Consider the following 26396-nt stretch of genomic DNA (forward strand, 5'->3'; position numbering starts at 1 on the left):
ACACAAAAATTTTGCGCCAAGGCCAAACAGATTTTCCAACTGTGGCCTAGTGCGCCCCAAAAATTCATATTTTATACCACAAGGTGTATAAAAGTTGAGAGATGTACTTGTGTAAAGCAAACTCCACTCCTGGCAGATCATGACTCCTCTTCAGTAGGGATGAGCGAGTGTACTCGTTGCTCGGGTTTTCCCAAGCATGCTCGGGTGGTCTTCGAGTATTTATGACTGCTCGGAGATTGTTTTCCTTGCCGCAACTGGATGATTTACGGCTGCTAGCCAGCCTAAGTACATGTGGGGGTTGCTAGGGAATCCCCACATGTAATCAAGCTGGCTAGTAGCTGTAAATCATCCAGCTGCGCCATGGAAAAATAAATCTCCGAGCAGTCACAAATACTCGGAGACCAACCGAGCAATGAGTATACTCGCTCATAACTACTCTTCAGCCATGATCGGCCTCTTACCAGCCACAAGTGGAGTGGCACTCCACATTCGGTTGTTAATCTGTTAAATGTCAATCTGACAGCGGCATACTGTTTTAACTGTCCATTTTTTGCCCCTGCAACGTGCCGATGGGTTCCCATGACAGGCATGGTGGTCTTTAGCAAGCCCCAGCTGTCATGACAGTACACCTATGAACGCAAGTGAATGTCCATAATTTGGGCTGTATACAGCAAACTGAAGTACTGTTGTACATGGTGCAAGCAATCAGACAATCTGAGGTTCAAGTCCCCTAAAAACTAAAAAAAAAGAAAATTACGCATGGTATCACCATATCCATAGAACTCCGATCTATCAAAAATGAATTGGAAAAAAAAAAAAAAAGGAAACTCCAGAATTGCTGGTTTATTTGGTTTCCGCAACTGCATGTACAAGTTTTTGAACGCTATTTGCCTTAATATATATATACATTGACTCAAACATTAAGGCAGTGTGTGGCTGTCAATGGGTATTACATCTGCAGAGATGCCCTGTCAACAGAGCAGAGTGAAAGAGAAGAAGCTGCTCTGTCGATGTGACTTCATCAGAAGCCAGAGAATCGCCAGCAGGAGTGGTCCAATGACTGCTCTGAACCAGCAGAGATTGGGGCTGGGCAGAAAAGGCAGGTAGTTAGCAACGGTTCTTTGCCCAATCAGCAGAAATATTAAGTCTTGGATAACCTCTTTAAGGAGTTAAAGGTGCACATCTCACTCCAGTGCTGTCTTCATCTAGGCTGTCTTGTAAAGTGGAGCCTAATTTTTCCACTGTAATTCCTAGGACTTGGCAATCAAATTATTCCAAGGCTTTCTTCCTTTGGTGCAGAGTCTTACTATATGGCAGTAACATGAATACACAGATACGTAGTTTATTTTTCTCCAAAGGGATTTTAATTTAGATTTTCTTCAAAGACAAAGGGGTCAATATAAAATACTTGTCATTGTTTATCACAAATTGACCAAGTATTTGGCAGAAAAACGCTTGACTAGTCAATGTCAGTAGTTTTATCATGGATGTTTTTTCTTTTTAGTACAAACAGAGCAATAAAGTGTTTTGTTTTTTTTTGTTTTTTTTTAAGTCTGTGTCCATTTTTACCATCAGAGTAGCATCGTCCTTCCTCACATGCAAAAGCCTGGTTCAGATGGCAATATCCAAAAAGCATAGTCACTTCCGAGGTCGTGACTAGTGAGTTCGCCTGCCTGGTGAAAGGGTGCAGGAGCTGTTTTCGATTTACTTACACTTGGCTGGGGCACAAATTGGACCAGACAGGTACTGATGCGGTTTGTTTCCCATGCTTTCATTCCCCCACACAACAGGTTATTATTGGGTCAGTGTGGTGTCCGCTGTGCAGGAAAAAGCAGATCCACTACTTTATAAATATGTAAAAATTATTCGGTATACAGTAAGAAGTTTCTGATGGTGTATCAATGCATCTGATGGTGTATCAATGCATCTGACGCGTTTCTGGTGTTAGAATACACCCTTAGTTATAGAGATATAACCAGAGTCTCATCAGAATCTATTTAAAACCATTGAAAACCAATCAGAATACAATTCCTATTATGTACAGCTCTAGCAAAAATTAAGAGACCACTGCACAGTTTTATAAAAATCAGCTTTTCTACATGTCTGACAGCCATTTCATTCCAGTGTCAGTTGAATTCCAACCAGAGTACACCTCATTCTACTTAACGTGCTTCTGATTAGGTGATCACCTGAACTAAATCTTATTTAACGAGGGAAAGTATAAAAACACTGCTGTGGGGTTCACAATCCTCTTGCAATAGGACAAGCTGGATAACAAAACAAGTGCTAGTAATATCCCAGAAGTAATAGGAATGAAAAAATAACTTTTAACCATGCCAAAGGAGTTAAAAGAAAAGTCTTGAGTTAAGAAAAGAAGGGCTCAATTCTGGCTTTACTAGCAGAGGGACACAGTGAGCGTCATGTTGCCTCCATCCTTAAAATTTTTAAGACGGCTGTCCATTACAACAAGGTCAAGCACCAGACATTGGGGACAACAAAGCTACAGACTGGCAGATGGTGAAAACGACTCTCCAGTGACCGGGATTACGTCATCTTATTCAAATGTCACTCAGCAACCGCAGAATGACATCAAGAGACCTACAAAAGGAATGGCAAATGGCAGCTGGGGTGAAGTGCATGGCAAGAGCAGTTCGTAACAGGCTCCTAGAGGCAGGACTCAAGTCATATAAAGCTAGAAAAAAGCCTTTCATCAATAATAAGAAAGGAGAGCTCAAGACCATAAAGATTGGGCCATAGAGGACTGGAGTAAGGTAATCTTCTGAGTCTAATTTTCAGCTTTGCTGAACACCTGGTTGTCTAATGCTTAGACGGAGACCTGGAGAGGCGTACAAGCCACAGTGTCTTGCACCCACTGTGAAATTTGGTGGAGGATCGGTGATGATCGAATGCTTCAGCAAGGCTGGAATTGGGCAGGTTAATTTGTGCAAAGGACGTATGAATCAAGCCCGCATACAAGGTTATCCTGGAAAAACAGTTGATTACTTCTGCTCAGGCAATGTTCCCCAACTCTGAGGACTGGTTTTTCCAGCAGGACCATGTGCCATGTCACACATCTAGGTCAATCAATGTGTGGATGAAGGACCGCCACATCAAATCCCTGTCATGAGCAGCCCAATCTCCAGACCTGAACCCCATTGAAAACCACTGGAATGTAACCAAGAGGATGATGGATAGTCACAAGCCATCAAACAAAGAAGAACTGCTTATATTTTTGCGCCAGAAGCAGTGTGAAAGACTGGTGGAAAGCATGCCAAGACGCATGAAAGCTGTGATAAAAAATCCTGGTTATTCCACAAAATATTTGTTTCTGAACTCTTCCTGAGTTAAAACGATTATGGTTGATTATGGACTTGTTTCCTTAGTATTATTTGAGGTCTGAAAACAAATTTTTTTTTGTTATTTTGACCATTTCTCATTTTCTGAAAATAAATACAAAATTTAGTGCTTGGAAATTCAGAGACATGTTGTCAGTAGTTTATAGAATCCAACAGCAATTTACATTTTACTCAAATATATACCTATTAAGAGAAAAATCAGACAAACTGAAAATTTTGCAGCGGTCTCTTAATTTTTGCCAGAGCTGTATATCAAAAACATTATATACAAGTATATTTCATAAATTTTACATTTTTAATGCAAATATTGTCAATACAAAAATTCAAGCCACTGGGCTGTTTGGTATTCATTTTAAGGATCCGGAACATTTCCCTTAAAGATAACTTTTTCTTCCAGTCTCCGCCTCTTTCTGGATACATATTACTCGTTCAACACCATAGTATAGAAGTGCTTCTATACTGCCTTCATGTACCTCTATAAAGTGTTTATAACAAAAGACTGACTGGCACTTCCAAATCAGAAAACTGGTGTGTACAGGTACGAACTAAGAGCAGCCATTAGTGATGAGCGAGTATACTCGTTACTCGAGATTTCCTGAGCATGCTCGGGTGTTCTACAAATATTTGGATATGCTCGGACATTTAGTTTCTGTCACCATAGCTGCATGATTTGAGGCTGCTAGACAGCCTGAGCAGCCACAAATCATGCAGCCATGGAGACAGAAACTAAATGTCCGAGCATATCCAAATACTCAGGAAATCTCGAGTAACGAGTATACTCGCTCATCACTAGTAGCCATCTCTTATTCATAACAAAGTTGCACTCTGTAGTGCTAAAGCAAGTAAATATGAATAGTATTACTGCTTTAGATAGTAAGAAAAAAATGGAGATTGTTAACACATAATTTGGCCAGTTTATGCATGCCCAACAGCCAACGACAAGGCGATGTCTGGTTTTCTTGGAAACCTATATACTGTGAACACCTCCTTTTAGGCTAAAGCCTGAATTTATTGGTAATATTAATATTTTTTTATTTATAATCTGTAAAGCGCTGCGGAATATGTTGGCACTATATAGAGGGGACTTGTACAGACAATATACATTACAGCATAACAGAAATCACAGTTCAAAATAGATACCAGGAGGAATGAGGGCCCTGCTCGCAAGCTTAAACTATGAGGAAAAGGGGAGACACGAGAGGTGGATGGTAACAATTGCTTTATTCGGACTCCCATGACAGCACCACGAGAGAGGGGATCCGCCCCTTTAGGAACAGGAAACCCGCAGATACAAAAGGGCGGCACCTCTCCCATGCATCAGTTGGTTTCCTGTTCCTAACGGGACGGGATCCTGCAGATTTCACAAAAGGATCCCAGGCCGGCCGGCCGACTCCGGTAGCGAGGGGGTCTCCTACCTCGGCCGGTGCGGGGTTCCTGGTAGATGTCGCAATGGTCCTGGCAGGGCTGCATGTGGCGACATTCCAGCAGGGAGCAGCCACCGGTGGTGTCCTGTCTCCGGGCCAGCGCCGGGTGAGTATGTCCCCTGGGTCTCCTCCTTCTGTGGTGGCTGGGGTCTCAGGTATGCGGCGGTGCTCGGGGGCGCCATCCGGGGGTGCTGCGGCTCTGTCCGGCGTCCTCGCCGCTCTGTGCGCCGATACTGAAGCGCTGGGAGCCCGGGTGACGCCGGGGGAGGAGTCGGCGGTCACTTCCGGGTTTCCGGGGTCCTGCGCATGCGCAGTGAATCCAAGATGGCGGCGCCCACCGGTAATAGCGTCGCCGGCGTTCTGAGCCCCAGGGCTTACCGCCTGCACCAGGGGGAGGCCGAAAGAAATAATCAGGGGAGCGCTAGGCACAGCTGCTGACCGGAGGAGGGGTTATAAAAGGAACTCCGGATCGTGATCCCTTGCTTCTGGCCCCATATGGTGAAGATGGAGGACGAGCACGTGCAGTTGCTGCAAGAGGTGTCTCAGAAGCCTAAAGGGAAGGATCGCGACAGGAGGAGTAGTGAGTCTGGCCACAAAAGCACCTCCAGACAGGGGTCTGGAGCATCAGCCAGTGGAAATCCCCCTCGTATTCCGGTACTTTTTCTTTGGGCAGCACTGGTAAGTGATCTTCGTGAAAGTTCACCCAGTGACATGATTCCCCTCATATGTTCCATTATAGGGGAAGAAATGTGCCGGGAAGGCGAAACACAGAGAGTGTGGCATCTGCGGGGTTCCCCTACCTGATTCGTGCCCTAAAAAGTTATGTGGCCCCTGTATCCAGCAGACGGTGAGGTCTCAGGTGAGGGGGAGAGCATTATATCTACAGGGATTAGATTGCTTTACTTACCCCCCTCAGGTAGCGGAGGAATCCCTTACTATGACCACCAGCTTGAAGGAGATGATCAGATTGGAGGTCAGACAATCCTTAAAGGGTCTTTCTCAAGGAAGCTCTAAGTCCAAAGCTCCGTTACTCTCCGATTCTTCAGTGGAAGAGGATAAGGAGGAAGTTTTTTCCGGTTCAGCTGCATCTTCCTCTTCCTCGGATGAGGACACCGCCCGCTTCTGTCTACCCCTTGAACGAGTGGATAAGCTGGTTAAGGCAGTCAGAGGAACGATGGGCATAACGGAACCGAGACCCCAGCTTTCCAAGGAGGAAATTATGTTCAGTGGGTTGGAGCAGAAAAAACGGAGAGTCTTCCCGCTCAATGAAAAAATCCAGGATCTCATCAATAAAGAGTGGAAAAAACCCGAAAGAAAGGGTTCCTTACCTCCAGCGCAGAAGCGCAGATATCCATTCGATGATCCTGCAGTCACCAACTGGGAAAAAGCCCCTAAGTTGGATGCGGCAATAGCCAAAGTGGCAAAACGAGCCTCTCTCCCTTTTGAGGACATGGGGACCCTTAAGGACCCCCTTGATAGAAAAGCGGACACCTTTCTAAAAAGTACCTGGGAGATGGCGGCCGGCTCTTTAAGGCCTGCGGTGGCTTCAACCTGTACAGCCAGATCAATGATGGTCTGGTTGGAACAGTTAGAGACTCAGTTAAAAGAAGGTGCATCAAGGGATTCTATTTTGTCTGCCTTACCACTGATCCAAGAAGCGGCTGCTTTCTTATCAGATGCATCTATTGACTCTGTCAAAATGGCGGCTAGAGCAGCAGGTCTCTCGAACGCGGCCAGGAGGGCTCTTTGGCTGAAATGTTGGCCAGGCGATATACAATCAAGGTCAAAACTCTGCATCATCCCTTGTAAAGGGGAATACCTATTCGGGCCCACCTTAGACGAACTCCTAGAGAAGGCGGGAGATGACAAAAAGAAGTTCCCCAATCTGCTGGGGTCCTACCGTCGTCCCTTTAATAAAAGAAGGTTCGGTCGCGGAGGGAAGCGTACCTTTTCACCTTCAAGGGATCGGTCTAGGTGGGATGACAGACGTAGACGAGGTACGGGATATATGTTCCGTCGTTCCTCAAAAGAAAGGAAGAAGGAGGACAAATGACTAGGAGCCCCGGTGGGGGGTAGACTTTTACATTTTGGTTCAGAATGGTAAAAGATCACGAATAGTATTTGGGTGCAAGATACTATTTCTCGGGGTCTTACTCTTGAGTTCTGCCATACCCCACGGGATAAGTTTATGTTAAGTCCATTGCGTTCTAATCCTCTAGAGCAATCTGCTCTGGAAGAAGAGGTGTGGTCTCTCTGTTCAAAAAATGTCCTTACACAGGTTCCAGAGGCTGATAGAGGGAAAGGGTTCTATTCTCCCTTGTTTCTTATTCAGAAGCCCGACAACACGTATAGAACCATCATAAATCTCAGACATCTTAACAGTTATTTGGTTAAGCATACCTTTAAAATGGAGTCCATCAGCTCAACAATAAAGATACTGTTCAAAAACTGCTTTATGGTGGTAGTCGATTTAAAGGATGCCTATTACCACGTACCTATTCATGTGGATTTCCAGCAGTTCTTGAGGGTAGCAGTATTAATGGGAGGAGTTGTTTATCATTTTCAGTACAGAGCTCTTCCTTTCGGTATAACATCAGCCCCTAGAGTATTCACAAAAATAGTGGCGGAGGTGATGGCTCACTTGCGAGAATCTAATGTCCTTATTGTCCCATACCTTGATGATTTCCTCATAGTAGGTAACTCTGTAGAACACTGTTTGTCCCAACTAGAGCTAACTAGAGTTAAGTTGGAACGCCTGGGCTGGATAATTAATTTTGAAAAATCTCGGTTACAGCCTCAAAAAATTCAGAAGTTTCTGGGCTTATTACTAGATTCAACTACACAACAGTGTTATCTTCCAGAAAATAAATTAACTCAGATTCAGCATCAGGTTCTAAAAGCAGTTAATACACCCTCTATGACCCTGCGGCAAGCTATGTCCCTGTTGGGGTCCCTCACATCGTGCATTCCAGCGGTAAGGTGGGCACACTTTCACACTAGATCCCTCCAAAAAGAGATTTTGGTTAAGGATAGGATCTTGAGGGGTGTATTAGAAGAAAAAATAACGCTTGAACCAGCGACTCTCAAATCCCTAAGTTGGTGGCTGGATAGGGATAATTTGTCAGCAGGCGTTCCCTGGATGATAGATGTGTCCCGGGTTGTGACTACGGATGCCAGCTCCTCAGGTTGGGGGGCTCACATGAATGACGTTGTAGTACAAGGCCAATGGGAACCATACTCAACGTCCTCTTCCAATCAGAGAGAATTATTAGCAATCGAGTTGTCGGTTAAAAACCTCCTCATGTATCTGCAGGGCCACCACGTCAGGATCCTCTCAGACAACCGGGTGGCAGTCTCCTATATAAATCATCAAGGAGGGACACGCTCCGAGGCTCTGATGCAGATCACAGATCGTCTCCTCCGGGTGGCAGAAGAGAATTTACAATCTTTGACTGCTCTGCACATCACAGGAAAAGACAACATAAAAGCGGACTTTCTCAGCCGCAATGTCCTAAAGCAAGGAGAATGGTCTCTAAATGGAGACATCTTCAAACAGATTGTCCGCTTGTGGGGTCAACCGGTGGTGGACCTATTCGCCACAAGGGAGAACAAAAAAGTAAAAAGCTTTTGTTCCTTAAATCCCAGGGAAAATCCACTGGCAGTGGACGCATTCCTCATGAAATGGAATTTTTCTCTGGCCTACGCCTTCCCGCCACTGAACCTACTACCTCTAGTGGTGAGGAAAGTCAGAGAAGATCGGGCGAGACTCATTCTGATTGCTCCCTTTTGGCCCAGGAGAACCTGGTTTTCATGGCTCAGGACGATGTCAGTGGGCGATCCCTGGGTACTCCCAGACATCCCAAATTTGCTTTCCCAGGGGCCGATACTCCATCCACAAGTAAAGGGACTTCATTTGACGGCTTGGATTTTGAGCGGTCATTGTTAGAAAATAAAGGCTTCTCTCCTAAATTAGTCGATACCCTTTTAAGAAGTAGAAAGCCGATAACAACAAGAATCTACTCCAGAACCTGGAGAAAGTTCTTAACTTCCTCAAAATTTAATATTAATGATGGTGTACCAATACGTCAAATATTGGAATTTTTGCAAAGAGGGTTAGAGTTAAAACTCTCCACAAGCACATTAAGGGTACAAGTTTCAGCGCTTGGAGCCCTGTTCTCATGTAATATTGCGGGTAACTACTGGGTGTCGAGGTTCATTAAGGCGGTCGGTAGAATTAGACCACTGTATAGAAACAAAATGGTACCATGGGATTTAAATCTGGTCCTTTCTTCTTTGACAAAGCCCCCTTTTGAGCCGTTGAATGAAGCCTCAGTCAGGATGTTGTCTCTTAAAACAGCTTTCCTAATAGCTATAACATCAGCTCGCAGAATAGGAGACATCCAGGCGCTCTCTAGAAATCCCCCGTATACAGAATTTCTTCAGGATAGAGTTATCCTTAGACCGGACCCAGCCTACTTACCAAAAGTAGTATCCCAGTTTCACAGATCGCAGGAGATAGTTTTACCTTCGTTTATCCCTAATCCTTCTAACCCTAAAGAAAGTGAGCTCCATACCTTAGATGTCAGGAGATGCCTTCTTCAATATATCTCGGTCACTAATGATTGGAAGAAGGATAATGCACTATTCCTGTCCTACCAAGGTCCAAGGAAAGGGGCTAGAGCATCTAAATACATATTAGCGAAATGGATTAGGGAGGCTATCTCTCTTGCTTACACGACAGGTGGGGGGCCAGCTCCGCAGAATCTGAGGGCACATTCCACCCGAGCCATGGCGTCATCCTGGGCAGAGAGGTCTGGAGTGTCGGTCGACCAGATATGTAAGGCGGCCACATGGTCATCCCCTTCTACCTTCTTTAAGCACTATAGGTTAGACTTGGGGTTCTCCTCAGATCTCACCTTCGGGTTAAGGGTGTTACAGGCTGTGGTCCCTCCCTAAAAATGGCTTACATCTCTGTAAATCTCTCGTGGTGCTGTCATGGGAGTCCGAATAAAGCATTAAGCTACTTACGGGTAGCGGCATTTTTCGGAGGCCCATGACAGCACCCTTAGTTCCCTCCCTTTTCACGTGGGGTTGCACATCCTGGGTTTATAATCAACCAAATAATTTAAAGAAGGAATGTTATCTTCGCACGTGTATTACTTTATTAAAAGTCATTGTGTTTAATTGTATGCAATTTTGTGTTTGCTTGTCATTAACTGCGGTTAGTCCTCTCAGGCTCTGTAATCCAACTGATGCATGGGAGAGGTGCCGCCCTTTTGTATCTGCGGGTTTCCTGTTCCTAAAGGGGCGGATCCCCTCTCTCGTGGTGCTGTCATGGGCCTCCGAAAAATGCCGCTACCCGTAAGTAGCTTAATGCTTTCGTTGTTCGGACCAGCCATAGTGTAAGGCTCGGGTGTTCATGTAAAGCTGCATGAACCAGTTAACAGCCTAAGTATGTAGCAGTACAGACAGAGGCTATTAACTGCATAAAGTGTATGAGAATATGATGCGAGGAACCTGATTTTTTTTTTTTTTTAATTAATAGGCCACACAGGGATAGTTAGGTTAATGCGTTGAGGCGGTAGGCCAATCTGAACAAATGAGTTTTTAGGGCACGCTTAAAACTGTGGGGATTAATCGTATTAACCTGGGTAGCGCATTCCAGAGAATCGGCGCAGCACGTGTAAAGTCTTGGAGACGGGAGTGGGAGGTTCTGATTGAGGATGCTAACCTCAGGTCATTAGCAGAGCGGAGGGCACGGGTAGGGTGGTAGACTGAGACCAGAAAGGAGATGTAGGGTGGTGCTGAGCCATGGAGTGCTTTGTGGATGAGGGTAGTAGTTTTCTACTGGATTCTGGAGTGGATGGGTAGCCAGTGTAATGACTGGCACAAGGTAGAGGCATCGGTGTAACGGTTGGTGAGGAATATGATCCTGGCAGCAGCATTCAGGACAGATTGGAGCGGGGAGAGTTTGGTAAGAGGGAGGCCGATTAGTAGAGAGTTACAATAGTCCAGACGAGAATGAATAAGTGAAACAGTAAGAGTTTTTGCAGAGTCGAAAGTAAGAAAAGGGCGAATTCTAGAAATGTTTTTGAGATGCAGATAAGAAGAGCGAACCAGTGATCGGATGTGGGGGGTGAATGAAAGCTCGGAATCAAGGATGACCCCAAGGCAGCGGGCATGTTACTTTGGAGTAATGGTGGAACCGCACATGGAGATGGCAATGTCAGGCAAAGGTAGGTTAGTAGAGGGAGAGAACACGAGGAGTTCAGTTTTTGACAGGTTCAGTTTCAGATAGAGGGAGGACATGATGTTAGAGACAGCGGTAAGACAATCACTGGTGTTTTCTAAAAAGGTCGGCGTGATAACAGGAGAAGAGGTGTATAATTGGGTGTCGTCAGCATAGAGATGGTACTGGAAACCAAATCTACTGATTGTTTGTCCAATAGGGGCAGTATACAAAGAGAAGAGGAGGGGGCCTAGGACTGATCCTTGAGGAACCCCAACAGTAAGGGGAAGGTGAGAGGAGGAGGAACCAGCAAAAGATACAGTGAAGGATCGGTCAGAGAGATAGGAGGAGAACCAGGAGAGAACAGTGTCCTTGAGGCCGATGGAGCGGAGCATAGTGAGGAGGAGCTGATGGTCCACAGTGTTGAATGCTGCGGAGAGATCCAAGAGAATTAGCATGGAGTAGTGACCATTAGATTTAGCTGTTAGTAGGTCATTAGAGACTTTAGTGAGGGCAGTTTCAGTAGAGTGTAAAGAGCGGAAACCGGATTGTAGAGGGTCGAGAAGAGAGTTATCTGAGAGATAGCGGGTAAGACGGGAGTGGACCAGGCGTTCGAGGAGTTTAGAGATGAAGGGAAGATTAGAGACAGGTCTATAATTAGCGGCACAGTTTTGGTCGAGGGAGGGTTTTTTAAGTAATGGATGTATGATGGCATGCTTAAATGATTGGTATTGGTAGGTAAGATCCTGCTGCAATTAAAACTGTCACAGACTAGAGGGCGGAGTGCTCAATTAGATTGCCAATATACAAATAACAAAAGACTGACTTGCATGTCTAAATCAGAAAACTGGTGTGTATAGGTGCGAACTAAGAGTAGTCATCTTTATCCATAACAAAGTTGCACTCTAGTGCTAAAACATGAAAAAAAAATCAAACATACACAATTGGTATCATCACGTTCAAAGTCGCCTGATCTATCAATATAAAAAAATTAACCAGATCGTTAAATAGCATAACAAGAAAAAGTAAAAACGCCAGAGTTTTGTTTTTTTTGTTAGCTGTAACATTGCATTAAAATGCAATAACGGGCGATCAAAAGATCGTATCTGCACCAAAATTGTAACATTACAATCATTAGCGTCAGCTCGGCCTGCAAAAAATAAGCTCTCACCCAACCCAAGATCACGAAAATAGCACTTTTTTTTCTTTTTAACAAACTTTGGAATTTTTTTACATTACTTAAAGTACCTAGATATGTTTGGTGTCTATGAACTCGTAATGACCTGGAGAATCATGGCAGGTCAGTTTTAGCATTTAGTGAACATGGTAAAAAAAAAAAACCGTAGGATTGCATTTTTTTTTGCAAATTCACAGCACTTGGAATTTTTTTCCTGTTTTCGAGTACACGACATGGTAAAACCAATGGTGTCGTTCAAAAGTACAACTCATGCCGCAATAAACAAGCCCTCACATGGCCATATTGATGGAAAAATAAGTTATGTCTCTGGGAAGAAGGGGAGCAAAAAATGAAAATGCAAAACCAAAAATACCTCTGGTCGTTAAGGGGTTAAGCTGTTTGGAATCATTTTGTCAAATGGGGCTGCCCCCATCTGACTCAGTTCATCTATGAAGTTTGAAGTGCCACATATCTATTGTTTTTTTGGACATATAAGATTGATAACATTTCCCAATTCTTACATTGGCACAATTTTTTTTAGGTACCACATTACATTTGAAGTGACTAAGGGATCTATATGACAGAAAATACCCATTCTAAAAAAATGCACCCCTCAAGGTGCTTAACCCCTTTATCCCCAAGGGTGGTTTGCACGTTAACGACCGGGCCAATTTTTACAATTCTGACCACTGTCCCTTTGAGGTTATAACTCTGGAACGCTTCAAAGGATCCCAGTGATTTTGACACTTTCTCGTGACATATTGTACTTCATGATAGTGGTAAAAAATGTTTGATATTACCTGCGTTTATTTGTGAAAAAAATGGAAATTTGGCGAAAATTTCACAATTTTCCAACTTTGAATTTTTATGCCCTTAAATCACAGTTATGTCACACAAAATACTTGATAAGTAACATTTCCCACATATCTACTTTACATCAGCACAATTTTGGAACCAAAATTTTTTTTTATTAGGGAGTTATAAGGGTAAGTTGACCAGAAATTTCTCATTTTTACAACACCATTTTTTTTTTTTTTAGGGACCACATCACATTTGAAGTTACTTTGAGGGGTCTATATGATAGAAAATACCCAAGTGTGACACCATTCTAAAAACTGCACCCCTCAAGGTGCTCAAAACCATATTCAATAAGTTTATTAACCCTTCAGACGTTTCACAGGAATTTTCTAAATGTTTAAAAAAAAATGAACATTTAACTTTTTTTCATAAAAAATTTACTTTAGCTCCAATTTGTTTTATTTTACCAAGAGTAACAGGAGAAATTGGACCCCAAAATGTGTTGTACAATTTGTTCTGAGTATGCTGATACCCCATATGTGGGGGTAAACCACTGTTTGGGCGCATGGCAGAGCTCAGAAGGGAAGGAGCGCCATTTGACTTTTCAATGCAAAATTGACTGGAATTGAGATGGGACGCCATGTCGCTTTTGGAGAGCCCCTGATGTACCTCAACATTGAAACCCCCCACAAGTGACACCATTTTGGAAAGTAGACCCCCTAAGGAACTTATCTAGATGTGTGGTGAGCACTTTAACCCACCAAGTGCTTCACAGAAGTTTATAATGTAGAGCTGTAAAAATAAAAAAATCATATTTTTTCACAAAAATTATATTTTCACCCCCAAATTTTTTATTTTCCCAAGGGTAACAGAAGAAATTGGACCCCAAAAGTTGTTGTACACTTTGTCCTGAGTACGCTGATACCCCATATGTGGGGGTAAACCACTGTTTGTGTGCATGGCAGAGCTCGGAAGGGAAGGAGCGCCGTTTGACTTTCCAATGCAGAATTGACTGAAATTGAGATGGGACACCATATCGCGTTTGGAGAGCCCCTGATGTGCCTAAACATTGAAACCCCCCACAAGTGACACCATTTTGGAAAGTAGACCCCCTAAGGAACTTATCTAGATGTGTGGTGAGCACTTTGAAACCCCAAGTGTTTCACTACAGTTTATAATGCCGAGCCGTGAAAATAAAAAAAATCATTTTTTTCCCACAAAAATGACTTTTTAGCCCCCAGTTTTGTATTTTCCCAAGGGTAACAGGACAAATTTGACAACAACATTTGGGGTCCAATTAATCCTGAGTACGCTGACACCCCATATGTGGGAGAAAACTGTTTGGGCGCATGGCAGAACTTGGAAGGGAAGGAGAGCCGTTTGGAATGCAGACTTAGATGGAATGGTCTGCAGGCGTCACATTGCGTTTGCGGAGCCCCTGATGTACCTAAACAATGGAAACCCCCCACAAGCGACCCCATATTGGAAAGTAGATCCCCTAAGGAACTTATCTAGATGTGTTGTGAGAACTTTGAACCCCCAAGTGTTACTACAATTTATAACGCAGAGCCATGAAAAAAATCATTTTTTTCCACAAAAATGATTTTTTTAGCCCCCCAAATTTTTATTTTACCAAGGGTAACCAGAGAAATTGGACCCCAAAAGTTGTCCAATTTGTCCAGATTACGCCGATACCCCATATGTTGGGGTAAACCCTTGTTTTGGCACACGGGAGAGCTCGGAAGGGAAGGAGCACTGTTTTACTTTTTCAACGCAGAATTGGCTGAAATTGAGATCGGATGCCATGTCGCGTTTGGAGAGCCCTGATGTGCCTAAACAGTGGAAACCCCCCAATTCTAACTGAAACCCTAACCCAAACACACCCCTAATCCCAACCATAACCCTAACCACACCCCTAACCCGAACATGCCCCTAACCCCTAATCCCAACCACATCCCTAACCCCAACACACCCCTAACCCTAATCCCAACCGTAAATGTAATCCAAACCCTAACCGGAGCCCCAACCCTAACTTTAGCCCCAACCCTAACCTTAAGGCTATGTGCCCACGCTGCGGACTGGTCTGCGGATTTTTCCGCACTGTTTTTGATAAATCCGCAGGGCAAAAACACTGCTTTTTTCCTGCAGATTTTCCGCAGTTTTTGTGCGGATTCTACTGCGGTTTTACACCAGCGTTTTTTTAATATGGAGCAGGTGTCAAACCGCTGCGGATTCCGCACAAAGAATTGAAATGCTGCGGAAAATAAACCGCAGCGTTTCTACGCGTTTTTTTCCGCAGCATGGGCACAGCGGTTTTTGTTTTCCATAGGGTAACATGGTACTGTACACCGCATGGAAAACAGCTGCAGATTCGCAGCGTCAAAAACGCTGCGGATCCGCAGTAAAAACCGCAACGTGTGCACATAGCCTAACTTTAGCCCCAACCCTAACTGTAGCACTAACCCTAACTGTAGCCCTAATGGGAAAATGGAAATAAATACATTTTTTTTATTTTATTATTTTTCCCTAAGGGGGTGATGAGGGGGGTTTGATTTACTATTATAGCGGGTTTTTTAGCGGATTTTTATGATTGGCAGCTGTCACACACTAAAAGACACTTTTTATTGCAAAAAATAGTTTTTGCGTCTCCACATTTTGAGAGCTATAATTTTTTCATATTTTGGTCCACAGAGTCATGTGAGGTCTTGTTTTCTGCGGGACGAGTTGACGTCTTTATTGGTACCATTTTTGGGAACGTGACTTTTTATCGCTTTTTATTCCGATTTGTGTGAGGCAGAATGAACAAAAAACAGCAATTCGTGAATTTCTTTTGGGGGAGGCCTTTATACCGTTCCACGTTTGATAAAATTGATAAAGCAGTTTTATTCTTGGGGTCAGTACGATTACAGCGATACCTCATTTATATGTTTTTTTATGTTTTGGCGCTTTTATACTATAAAATCTATTTTATATAAAAAATAATTATTTTGCATCGCTTTATTCTGAGGACTATAACTTTTTTATTTTTTCTCTGACGCTGTTCGGCGGCTCATTTTTTGCGGGATAAGATGACGTTTTCAGCGGTACTATGTTTTTTTTATATCCTTTTTGATCGTGTGTTATTCCACTTTTTGTTCGGCGGTATGATAAAGTGTTTTTTGCCTCGTTTTTTTTCTTTTTTAACGGTGATCAGTGAAGGGGTTAACTAGTGGGACAGTTTTATAGGTCAGGTCGTTACGGACGCGGCGATATCAAATGTGTACTTTTATTTACACAAATATATTTATTGGAATATTTTTTTTTTTCACGTGTAAATATATATTTTTTTTACTTTGTAAAATTGCCCCAGGGGGGACATCACATTATAGTGTCAGATCGCTGACAGCGATCTGACAGGCACTGCAGGAGGCTTGCTGGCGCCTGCTCTGAGCAGGCGCTTGCAAGCCACCTCACTGCAGGACCCGGAAGGCTCCTCGCTGCCATTTTGGATCCGGGAGGGGAGGAAGGAGGAGGAGGATGCAGGGAAGAGGAGGTAGGAGACCCTCGGAGCAACGCGATCACATCGTGCTGCCCTGAGGGTCTCAGGGAAGCACGCAGGGAATGCTGCGATCATGTTTGATCGCAGTGTGCCGGGGGTTAATGTGCTAGGAGCGGTCCGTGACCGCTCCTGGCACATAGTGCCGGATGTCAGCTGCGATAGCTGACACCCAGCCCCGATTGGCCGCGCTTTCCCCGTGAGCGTAGCTGATCGGTGATGACGTACTATTCCGTCGGTGGTCATACGGGCCCATACCACCTCGACGGGATAATACGTCAGATGTCAGAAAGGGGTTAAACACATTCAAGAAGTCTATTAACCCTTCAGGTGCTTCAGAGGTATTAATGAAATGTGAAAGGATAAAATAAACTTTCCTTTAGATCCAATTTTTTTTTTTACTTTCACAAGGGTAACAGGAGAAAATTGACCCCGAAATTTGTTGTGCCATTTATCTTGAGCACACAGATACTCCATATGTGGGAGGAAAAACACTGATTGGGCGCACGGCAGGGCTCTGAAGGGAATGAGCGTTTTGACTTTTTCAATGCAAAATTTGCTGGAATAATTAGTGGACATTGTGTCACATTTGGAGTGTCCCTGATGTGCTTAAACAGTGGAAACCCCCCCACAAATGACACCATCTTGGAAACTAAACCCCTCAGGGAATTTATCTAGATCTGTGAAGCACTACACACTGTTGAGCCGTGAAAATTTAGAAAAAAAATAATAATTTTTCAACCAAAAAGGTTTTTTTTTAGCCCGAAATTTTGCATTTTCACAAGGGTAACAGGAGAAAAAGGACCCCAAAATGTGTTGTGCAATTTCTTCTGAGTACACCGATCCCCCATATGTGGTTGAAAACTACTTTGGAGGCACAGTGCAAAGCTCAGAAGAGAAGAGGTGCCATATTGAAGTTCAGCTTGAGCTGGACTGTTTTTAGGGTGCCATGTCACATTGGCAGAGCCACTGAGGTGCCAGACCAGTATTCCCCCATAAGTGACCCAATTTTACAACCTACACCTCTCAGTGAATTCATCTAGGGGTGCAGTGAGCATATTGACACCACTGGTGTGTCAGAGTTCTATACCATTGGGCAGTGAAGAAAAAATCATTGTTTTTTACCACCAAAAATGTATTTTAGCCCCATATCTTACATTTTCACAAGGAGCGATGGGTAAAAACAGCACCACACTGTCTCACAAGTTCTGCTGAACATGGAAATACCCCATCTGTGGCTGTAGAGTACTGCTTAGCCGCAGAGCGAGACTCGGGCAGGACAGAGCGCTATTTGCATCCTGGAGCGCAGATTTTTCTAGAATAATTTGTGGACTCCATATACAGAGCCTATAAGTGCTAGAAAAGCAGAATCCTCCCTATAGTAATATTATATTATAATCCTATGTTGAATACAGCACGTGGATGCTCTAAATGGTGACTATTAAACATTAAGAGGCAGAGTGCCAACTACCACGGTACTCCAATGCAATACTAACGGAATCACTCTTTACACAAGTTTAATAATATATTATCTACATGGATTGATTAAAAAATATGTAACAAGCTGCTCAGTACAAATTTTTTTGCCTGTTACCCATGAAAGCACGACGGAGAGAGGGGATCTTCCCTTCAAGGAAAGGAAGCCGACAGGATAAAAGCACAAAGTCTCTTCCACACATCAGTTGATTTCCTGTTCTTGACCCTACATCCTGGAGTTTTCCAGAAGAAAGAAGCCGACGCGACTGAGCACACATACCCAACAAATAAAGTAGCGCTATAGCATGCAAGCATAAAAATATATGAAATTTGAATTGCATTACTGCTCTAGAAATTTGGAAAAATGGAGAAACCTTCGCTCATAAACTGGCCAATTCATGTGTACTCGGCAGTCACGATAAGGTGATTCTTATTGCTGGGAACCTGCCTAATGTGAATCATATCTTAGGCTGAAGCCAAAATTTATATGGGAAGGTAGAATCCTGCTGTAATTAAAAGCGCCTGAACATGGAATGTTCAGTCAGAAAGCCGATGTATGCAAATATAAAAAGACAGACCGTTACTTCCTAAACAAAAAACACGTGTGTACAGGTGCTTACTAAGAGTAGCTATCTCCATAAATAACTAACAAATAAAGTAGCACGCTATAGCATGCAAACTTGAAATATAAATTGCATTACTGCTCTAGAAAACAGGAAAAATTGAGAATACTTAGCGCATAAATTGGCCAATTCATGTAAGAATTGCCTTATCGTGGCTGCCGGGTACACATGAATTGGCCAGTTTATGCGCTAAGTATTTTCAATTTTTGTAGAACAGTAATGCAATGCATATTTCATGCTATAGCGCTACAGTGTGACTTTATTTGGTTATATATGGAGGAGGTCACTCTTAGTAAGTCCCTGTACACACCTGTTTTCTGTTTAGGAAGTGATGGTCAGTCTTTTGATATTAGCATGTACCCAGGGCTTGCCCAGGTGCCTGAGTAGCGGTAAAGTACCGCTGCCACCAGGGGGGTCTGGTGACATCAGTGCTTTTTTGGGGAAAATCGGCTGACGTGCTGACACTTGCAGGAGTGGCACGATGAGTACGTGCATCTGCCGGGCGCCACGGCGCATCAGGCTGGAAGTGTGCCCTGATGGCGAATTAAACCAGATGACAAGAAACAGCTTCCCTAATTTAAAGGGAACCTGTCACCCCCAAAATTGAAGATGAGCTAAGCCCACCAGCATCAGGGGCTTATCTACAGCATTCTGTAATGCTGTAGATAAGCCCCCGATGTATCCTGAAAGATGAGAGAGGTTAGATTATACTCACCCAGGGGCGGTCCCGCTGCAGTCCTGTCCAATGGGCGTCGCGGACCGGGGCCTCCCATCTTCTTACGATGACGTCCTCTTGTCTTCATGCTGCGGCTCCGGCGCTGGGGTACTTTATTTCAGGACAATAATAAACTGAAGAGGCTGAGCAAATTCCAGAAGGTCAGATAATTCAAAATGGAGTCTATAAGATCTGCCAAAAAAACTTCTATTTCGAGGTTGCTATATGGTAGTTTTGGACTTGAAGGATACGTAATATAACATCCCAATTCACGTCGAACACCAAAGGTTCCTAAGGTTGCTCTCAGTATAAAATTATAACTGATTAATAATAATAATAATAAATAATTAACTGATTTGGCTTTTATCCTAAGTCATATTGCACAACTCGTTAAAGGGTTGATTGTGACTTGTAGGATCGCTACTTCCAATAGGTGGCGCTGTAGAGTTTAAGTCCTCTTTTTCTCAGAAGAGGCAATTTGCATATTTAAATTCCCAGAGGAGCATTGTACGGCAAATAAGCCTCCTTACCTTGACAAGCCAGAGATGGTATGTCACTCTCCATAAGGAGAAACGATACCCCTTAGACCCCATGTCCAGAGCCTCTCACCTAGCCAAATCAGTTCTCATGCTTCGCACTGACGAGGGCCAACAGCCCGAAACACCGTGTCTGCGAATTGAGATACTGATTTGGCTTTTATCCTAAGTCATATTGCACAACTCGTTAAAGGGTTGATTGTGACTTGTAGGATCGCTACTTCCAATAGGTGGCGCTGTAGAGTTTAAGTCCTCTTTTTCTCAGAAGAGGCAATTTGCAAGTATAAAATTAGAAATCCGTAATTTTCAGTTTCGGGTCCTTACCCTCAGGCTGTCAATGGCCCTTCAAGTTTTTACAAAGATTGTAGCAGAGATGATAGATCATCTATGGGAGAAAAAGGCATTGGTGATACTTTACCTCAACAAATTTCCTCATTGTAGGTCAATCAGTCGAGCACTACAGAACCCACAACTCTAAGAAAGGCAATGTTGTTGTTAGGAACTCTAACCTCCTGCAACCAATCAGTGTCATATGCCCAAATACACACCTGAGTGTTGCAATGGGACAGTTAAACAAGTGTGCATTAAAGGGGGCGGTTGGAAGGTGAAACTCACTCATCAACTACTGTCTCTTGTCTGGTGGTTGGAGACGAAAAATAAAAAATCTGTTCAGTTAAATTCCTTGGACAAATCATATATCACGGGTCATTTCTACAGGAGGAAGCCCTCAAGGATCTGGGGCACATCTGTGAAATCTTCTAGTCCAATGTTGATGGATGAGGGAAGTCAGGATCCTCCAACCTAAAAGGAGCTTGTGGCAGTAAAACATTACTTCGCAAAATCCTGATGACAGGTTCGCTTTAAGTAAACTACAGACACTGTCAGGTTGGCGCTATTACATTGATTAAAATGATACCTCCTATTTTAAACATTGCAGTTAAATCGCTGAAGGATCAGTGTCATTTAATCCACAATAATGAAGATGAGGCCAGAGAGCACCAAATAAAGACCCAACCTACAGGCCCACCCTGAAGAACGAGAATCTGATTAACTGAAAACAAGGATTAACAACAACCACAAGACTGATTTTGTCAACCCAGGTACCATTTTTAACCAGTTTTACAGCACCAACCTGAAAATGCCTGTAGTTTACTTAACAAAATCCTGATGACCGATTCGGAAAAAAAAAAAAAAAAAAGCTCCTTACATCCATACATGGTTAATACATGAGGATCTTGTCCAACAATAAGGTAACCATAGCTTACATAAACCATAAGAGATCTGGACCTCGTTCCCCTTATGACTGTGTCCAATCAGATCTTTCAGATGATGGAGACTAGCCTCTCACTCTTAATAGCACTGCACATAAAGGGGGTAGAAAATTGCAGAGCAGACTTTTTGAGCTGCATCCAGCTAAAATGGGTGGGGTAGTGGGCTCTGAATCAGTGTTCAATTTCTTCTGGACCTAGATCTGTTTGCAAACAGGCACGTGGCAAAATTCTGTTTGCTGGACCCGAGGATGCCTACAAATGGTGGATGCCTTCCTGCTCAAGTGGTATTTCAGTTTGGATTACGTCTTTCTGCCAGTGATGTTAATCCTAGCATTTCTGAAGAACAGGGAAGGATCAAGAGAGAGTAATTCCGATAGCTCCATTTTAGCCCAAGAGGTCTTGGTTTTCATGGATAAAGATGTCAGTCACTTAGTCATGTGTCTTACGAGATCCCGAAAGTTGTTTCAAGGTCCAAACTTAACAGCATGGAATTTGAGAGGAAGCTTTAGAACATAAAGGGTTCTCACCAAACTTGATGACAATGCTGCAAAGTAGGAAAGCAGTAATGACGAAAATGTATGGCAGAAACTGGAGAAAACTTCTGACAAGCTCAGTGGCAAATGTAGACGATGGAATACCGGTCAAAGGCAATTTGGAATTCCTCCAGAAAGAGCTAGAACAAAGGCAGTGCTCTTAAGGTCCAGGCATCGGCTCTGGGTGCTTTATATAATGACCTGGCAAATAATTGACAGATATCGGTTTATTAAGGCGAGCTTTAGATCAAGGCCAATACCTAGTGCTTTTGGCTCTAACCAAACCTCCGTTTGATCCCACAGATTCAATATCTGTTCCAAACCTCCGTTTGATCCCACAGATTCAATATCTGTTCCTAAGGAAGAGCAGTGCCACACTCTGGCTGTCAGGAGAAGGCTATAAAATATATCTCGACAACAGGAGCCTAGAGAAGATGTCAGCCACTTTTCATTTCCTTCCGGGGCCCTAGTAAAGGCCTTCTTAAAGCCTCTAGAAGCACACTAGCTAGATGGATTAGAGTGTCTGTTGAGTTAGCATATTCTAGAACAGTGGTTCCAGGAGGCCTGAAGGCTTATTCTACTAAGGCTATTTCAACCTCCTGGGCGAAGAAAGCAGACATTTCCATACAGCAGATATTCGAGGGAGCTAGATGGTCTTCACCTTGCACCTTCTGTAGGCTTGATCTGGGATTTTTTTGCAGTTTTATCCATTGGGGTCCTACAGGCTGTGGTCCTGCCTAAAATTTAATTTCTCTGTAAATCTCTCCATGGCGATGTCATGGGTGATAGGAGAAGACATAATTACTTACTGGTAATCTGATTTTCCAGAACCCATGAGAGCACCCCTATATTCCCTCCCGTTGTCACTGTTAATGGGTAATCACTTGTTTCTTTCATGGTGTTGGTTTCTCAAAGTGCTTGGGGAAGCAGTTTTGTGTTGATGTTGTATATAACCTGTTAGGGTGTCCTCGCATGCTCTGTAATCCAACTGATGATGGGGGATTGCACTAACATTTTATTTTGTAGGTGGCCTGTCCTTGAAAGGTGGATCCTCTTTCTGTTTTGCAATCATGGTCTCAGGAACATCCCATTACCAGTAAGTAATTACGTCCACATCCTTATAATTACACAAATCTACAGGAACAAAATATGGGTATAACCCTGTGAAGGATGACACCAGAAACATCACGCAGAATCCCACCACTGCCGCCACGTGATGAAATCTCACTATTATGTCAGCAAGATCACATGGTATGGTCTCAACTTGCACAAATAGAATGTTCCGCACCTCCTGGGGACACACAAGGTCAGCTTAGCGTAGTATTACACACACATTTCGTCCACATGGGACTAGGGAGGCACGGGGAGTGAGTGTATGGAGCACCACACTCTCAACCCTGACAGGCCCCTTTCACTAGCACCAGTGAAACAGAGCGCTGCCACCAGTTCCTTGTTAGATATAAGGCAAGTCTGTTAATGGGATGAGATCGGGTCAGAAACCAGCCCCGGTAGCATGGAAAGCTAAACTGAGAAATGGACATGTGGATTCAAGATAAAAAAAAAAAAAAAGGTTAAATTATACAGGGTGGGCAGAGGTTAACACGTGAGGAGCAGATAGAAATTGTGTTGGTCTGGTGAACGCAGGACCCGGGTCATTGCAGCAGATTTCAATGCAAGACACCCTACGTGAGAAAACGGTCACCATTCCCATGTTATTTAGGTGTATCCATATAAATGGCCACCCCAAAAAATGTGTATGTATGTATGTGTATGTGTGTCTCTCTGTGTGCAGGCATTGTCCGATGGGACTACAAGTCCCATCGGGCTGTGCCTGCTACAGTGACAGTGAGTGACACATTAGCCAATGATGGGACAGTAGTAGTCCCATCATCCCGCTAATGTGTTGAATGTAAAAAAAAAAATAGGAATGCATATACAGTACATACATACATACATACATACATACAACACACACCATGCGACATGTGACAACATGCAACATACGACATGCAATACTATGCGACGACATGCACCATGCGACGACATGCGCCATGCAGCATGCGACGACATGCGCCATGCGATGACACGCACCATGCGACGACATGCAGCATGCAACGTCATGCGCCATGCAACGTCATGCGCCATGCAACGTCATGCGCCATGCAACGTCATGCGCCGACATGCAGCAAGCGACATGTGACAACATGCGCCATGCGACGACATGCGCCATGCGACGACATGCGCCATGCAGCATGCAACATGAGACAACATGCGGTGACGTGCGACGACATGCAGCATGCGCCATGCGACGACATGCAGCATGCGACGACATGCAGCATGCGACGACATGCAGCATGCGACGACATGCAGCATGCACCATGCGATGACATGCGCCATGCGATGACATGCAGCATGCCACATACAGTACATACATACAGTTCATACATACAACATACATATAGACATACAGTACATATAACATAGATTACATACTCACCATCACTTGTCACTTTGTTCCCCGAAGCCAGTGTCATCTGTAAAAAATATTAAAATAATAAAACAACAATATACTCCCTGATCCGCATAAATCCAATTAAAACGAGTGTCCCTCGACGACCTCCCGTGGAGAGCAGGAGCATCAGGTGATGCGACCACTCTCCAGGGGCTCCAGGAACACAATGAGGGGAGGAAGGTATCCTTCCACAATGTATTCCCCACAATGTATTCCTACGCCCCTGTGAAAAAATAGTCCCTAGTCTCACTTTATGGCATGGCTGTGTGAGAAAGTTCCCAAGCAGCTTTTTGCCATAAAGTGAGACCAGTGAACTATAGTAACCTCAGTGATGCACTGCAGGAGCCATTGTCTCTTGTCAGTGTGTCACTGAGGGTCCTATAGAGCAGTGACATCACCCGATGTCACTGTTCTATAGGGGAGATCGTCGTGGGACACTCGTTATTAATTGGACTACGGCGGACAAGTAGTATACGGTTTATTTTACTTTTTTTGCAGGCGCTGAAGTATGGTAAGTATGGTGAAATGAAGAAGAATAATAAAATACTTTTTTCCTAATGTGTTTTATTAACCCTTTATTACTATTGGATTAATAACGGATAGGCGTCTTATTGACGCCACTCCGTTATTAACCTGGCTTAATGTCACCTTACAATAGCAAGGTGACATTAACCCCTTATTACCCCATATCCCACCGCTACACGGGAGTGGGAAGAGAGGGGCTAAGTGCCAGAATTGGTGCATCTTACATCTGCGCCATTTCTGGGGCGGCTGCGGACTGGTATTTGTAGCCGGGGGGGGCGACCAATATCCATGGCCCCTCTCTAGGCTATGAATATCAGCCCGCAGCTGTCTGCGTAGCCTTTCTGGCTATAAAATATAGGGGGACCCCACGTAATTTTTTTTGGGGATCTATTTTAATAGCCAGTAAAGGCTACGCAGACAGCTGCGGGCTGATAATCATAGCAGGCTACAAATATTGGCCCCCGGCCTTCGGCTTTCCCCCTCTGGCGCAGAAAATTTCGCGGAAGCCCACACCATTTTTTTTTTTTCTTTTTTTTTTTAACTGAAACATATTGTTCATTAACCCCTTTCTGCCAGCTGACAGAATAGTACGTCAGCTGGCAGTATCCCCCGCTTTGAGGTGGGCTTCGCAGTGAGCCCACTTCAAAGCCGCAACATGTCAGCTGTTTTCAATACAAAAAAAAAAAATGTACATGATCGCTAAACGGCATAGCGAGAAAAAAAAATCAAAAGACAAAATTACGTTTTTCTGGTCGCCGCGACACTACATTAAAATGCAATAATGGGCGATCAAAAGAACGTATCTGCACAAAAGTGGTATCATTACAAACGTCAGCTCGGCGCGCAAAAAATTAGCCCTCACCCGACACGATATCTCAGAAAATATAGACGCTACGGGTATCGGAAAATGGCGCAATTATTTTATTTCTTTTTAGCAAAGTTTGGAATTTTTTTTTCACCACTTAGATAAAAAATAACCTAGACATGTTTGGTGTCTATGAACTCGTAATGACCTGGAGTATCATAATGGCAGGTCAGTTTTAGGCTGAGTGCACAGGTTGCAGATTTGGGTGCAGAATTTTCTGCACAAAATCTGCATCTCCTTGCAGAAAATGCTGCTGCGTTTTGGATGCATTTTTTTCACGTTTTTTTCATGTTTTTTGCGCGGTTTTGATGCAGGTTTTTTGTGTGGTTTTGATGCAGTTCTTGGTGCAGTTTTTGTTGCGGTTTTTGCGTGTTTTTGTATGCGTTATTGAAAGCTAAATAAAGATGTATTATTGAACAAAAAAAAACGATTTGTGATGTCATTATTGTCCAACCCACACTCAATTACACACAGATAGACATATAGATGATAGATGAAATGGATAGACAGATCTACATATAGATAGATCTATAGATGCATATATCTATCTATAGATATATCTGGATAGATATATCTATTGATAGATGTATGGATAGTGTAGGGTGTGTGTCCACTGTCCAGATTACATCCGAATTAGCTGCAGATTGGATGCTGCGTACTTGTAGTCCCATCGGATGATGCCTGCACACACACCCCAAAAGACCCCCCGCACAGCCCCGCACACACCCGAACAGTCCCACACAGCGTCGCACACACCTGAACAGTCCCGCACACACCCGAACAGCCCTGCACAGCGCCGCACACATCCGAACAGCCCGCAG

At 43.7% G+C, this 26396-nt stretch overlaps 1 long non-coding RNA gene across 1 annotated transcript; it reads right to left on the reverse strand.

The window, feature by feature from the left end:
• Positions 1–878: 878 nt before the first annotated feature.
• LOC143782859 (uncharacterized) lies at positions 879–19635 on the reverse strand. Its single transcript, XR_013217060.1, has 3 exons — positions 19585–19635; positions 19334–19436; positions 879–1817 (listed from the first exon to the last, which is right to left on the reverse strand). It is a non-coding gene; the product is annotated as an uncharacterized LOC143782859 (long non-coding RNA).
• Positions 19636–26396: the final 6761 nt, after the last annotated feature.

The sequence above is a fragment of the Ranitomeya variabilis genome, chromosome 6, assembly GCF_051348905.1.
Source record: "Ranitomeya variabilis isolate aRanVar5 chromosome 6, aRanVar5.hap1, whole genome shotgun sequence".
NCBI classification, from domain to species: domain Eukaryota; kingdom Metazoa; phylum Chordata; class Amphibia; order Anura; family Dendrobatidae; genus Ranitomeya; species Ranitomeya variabilis.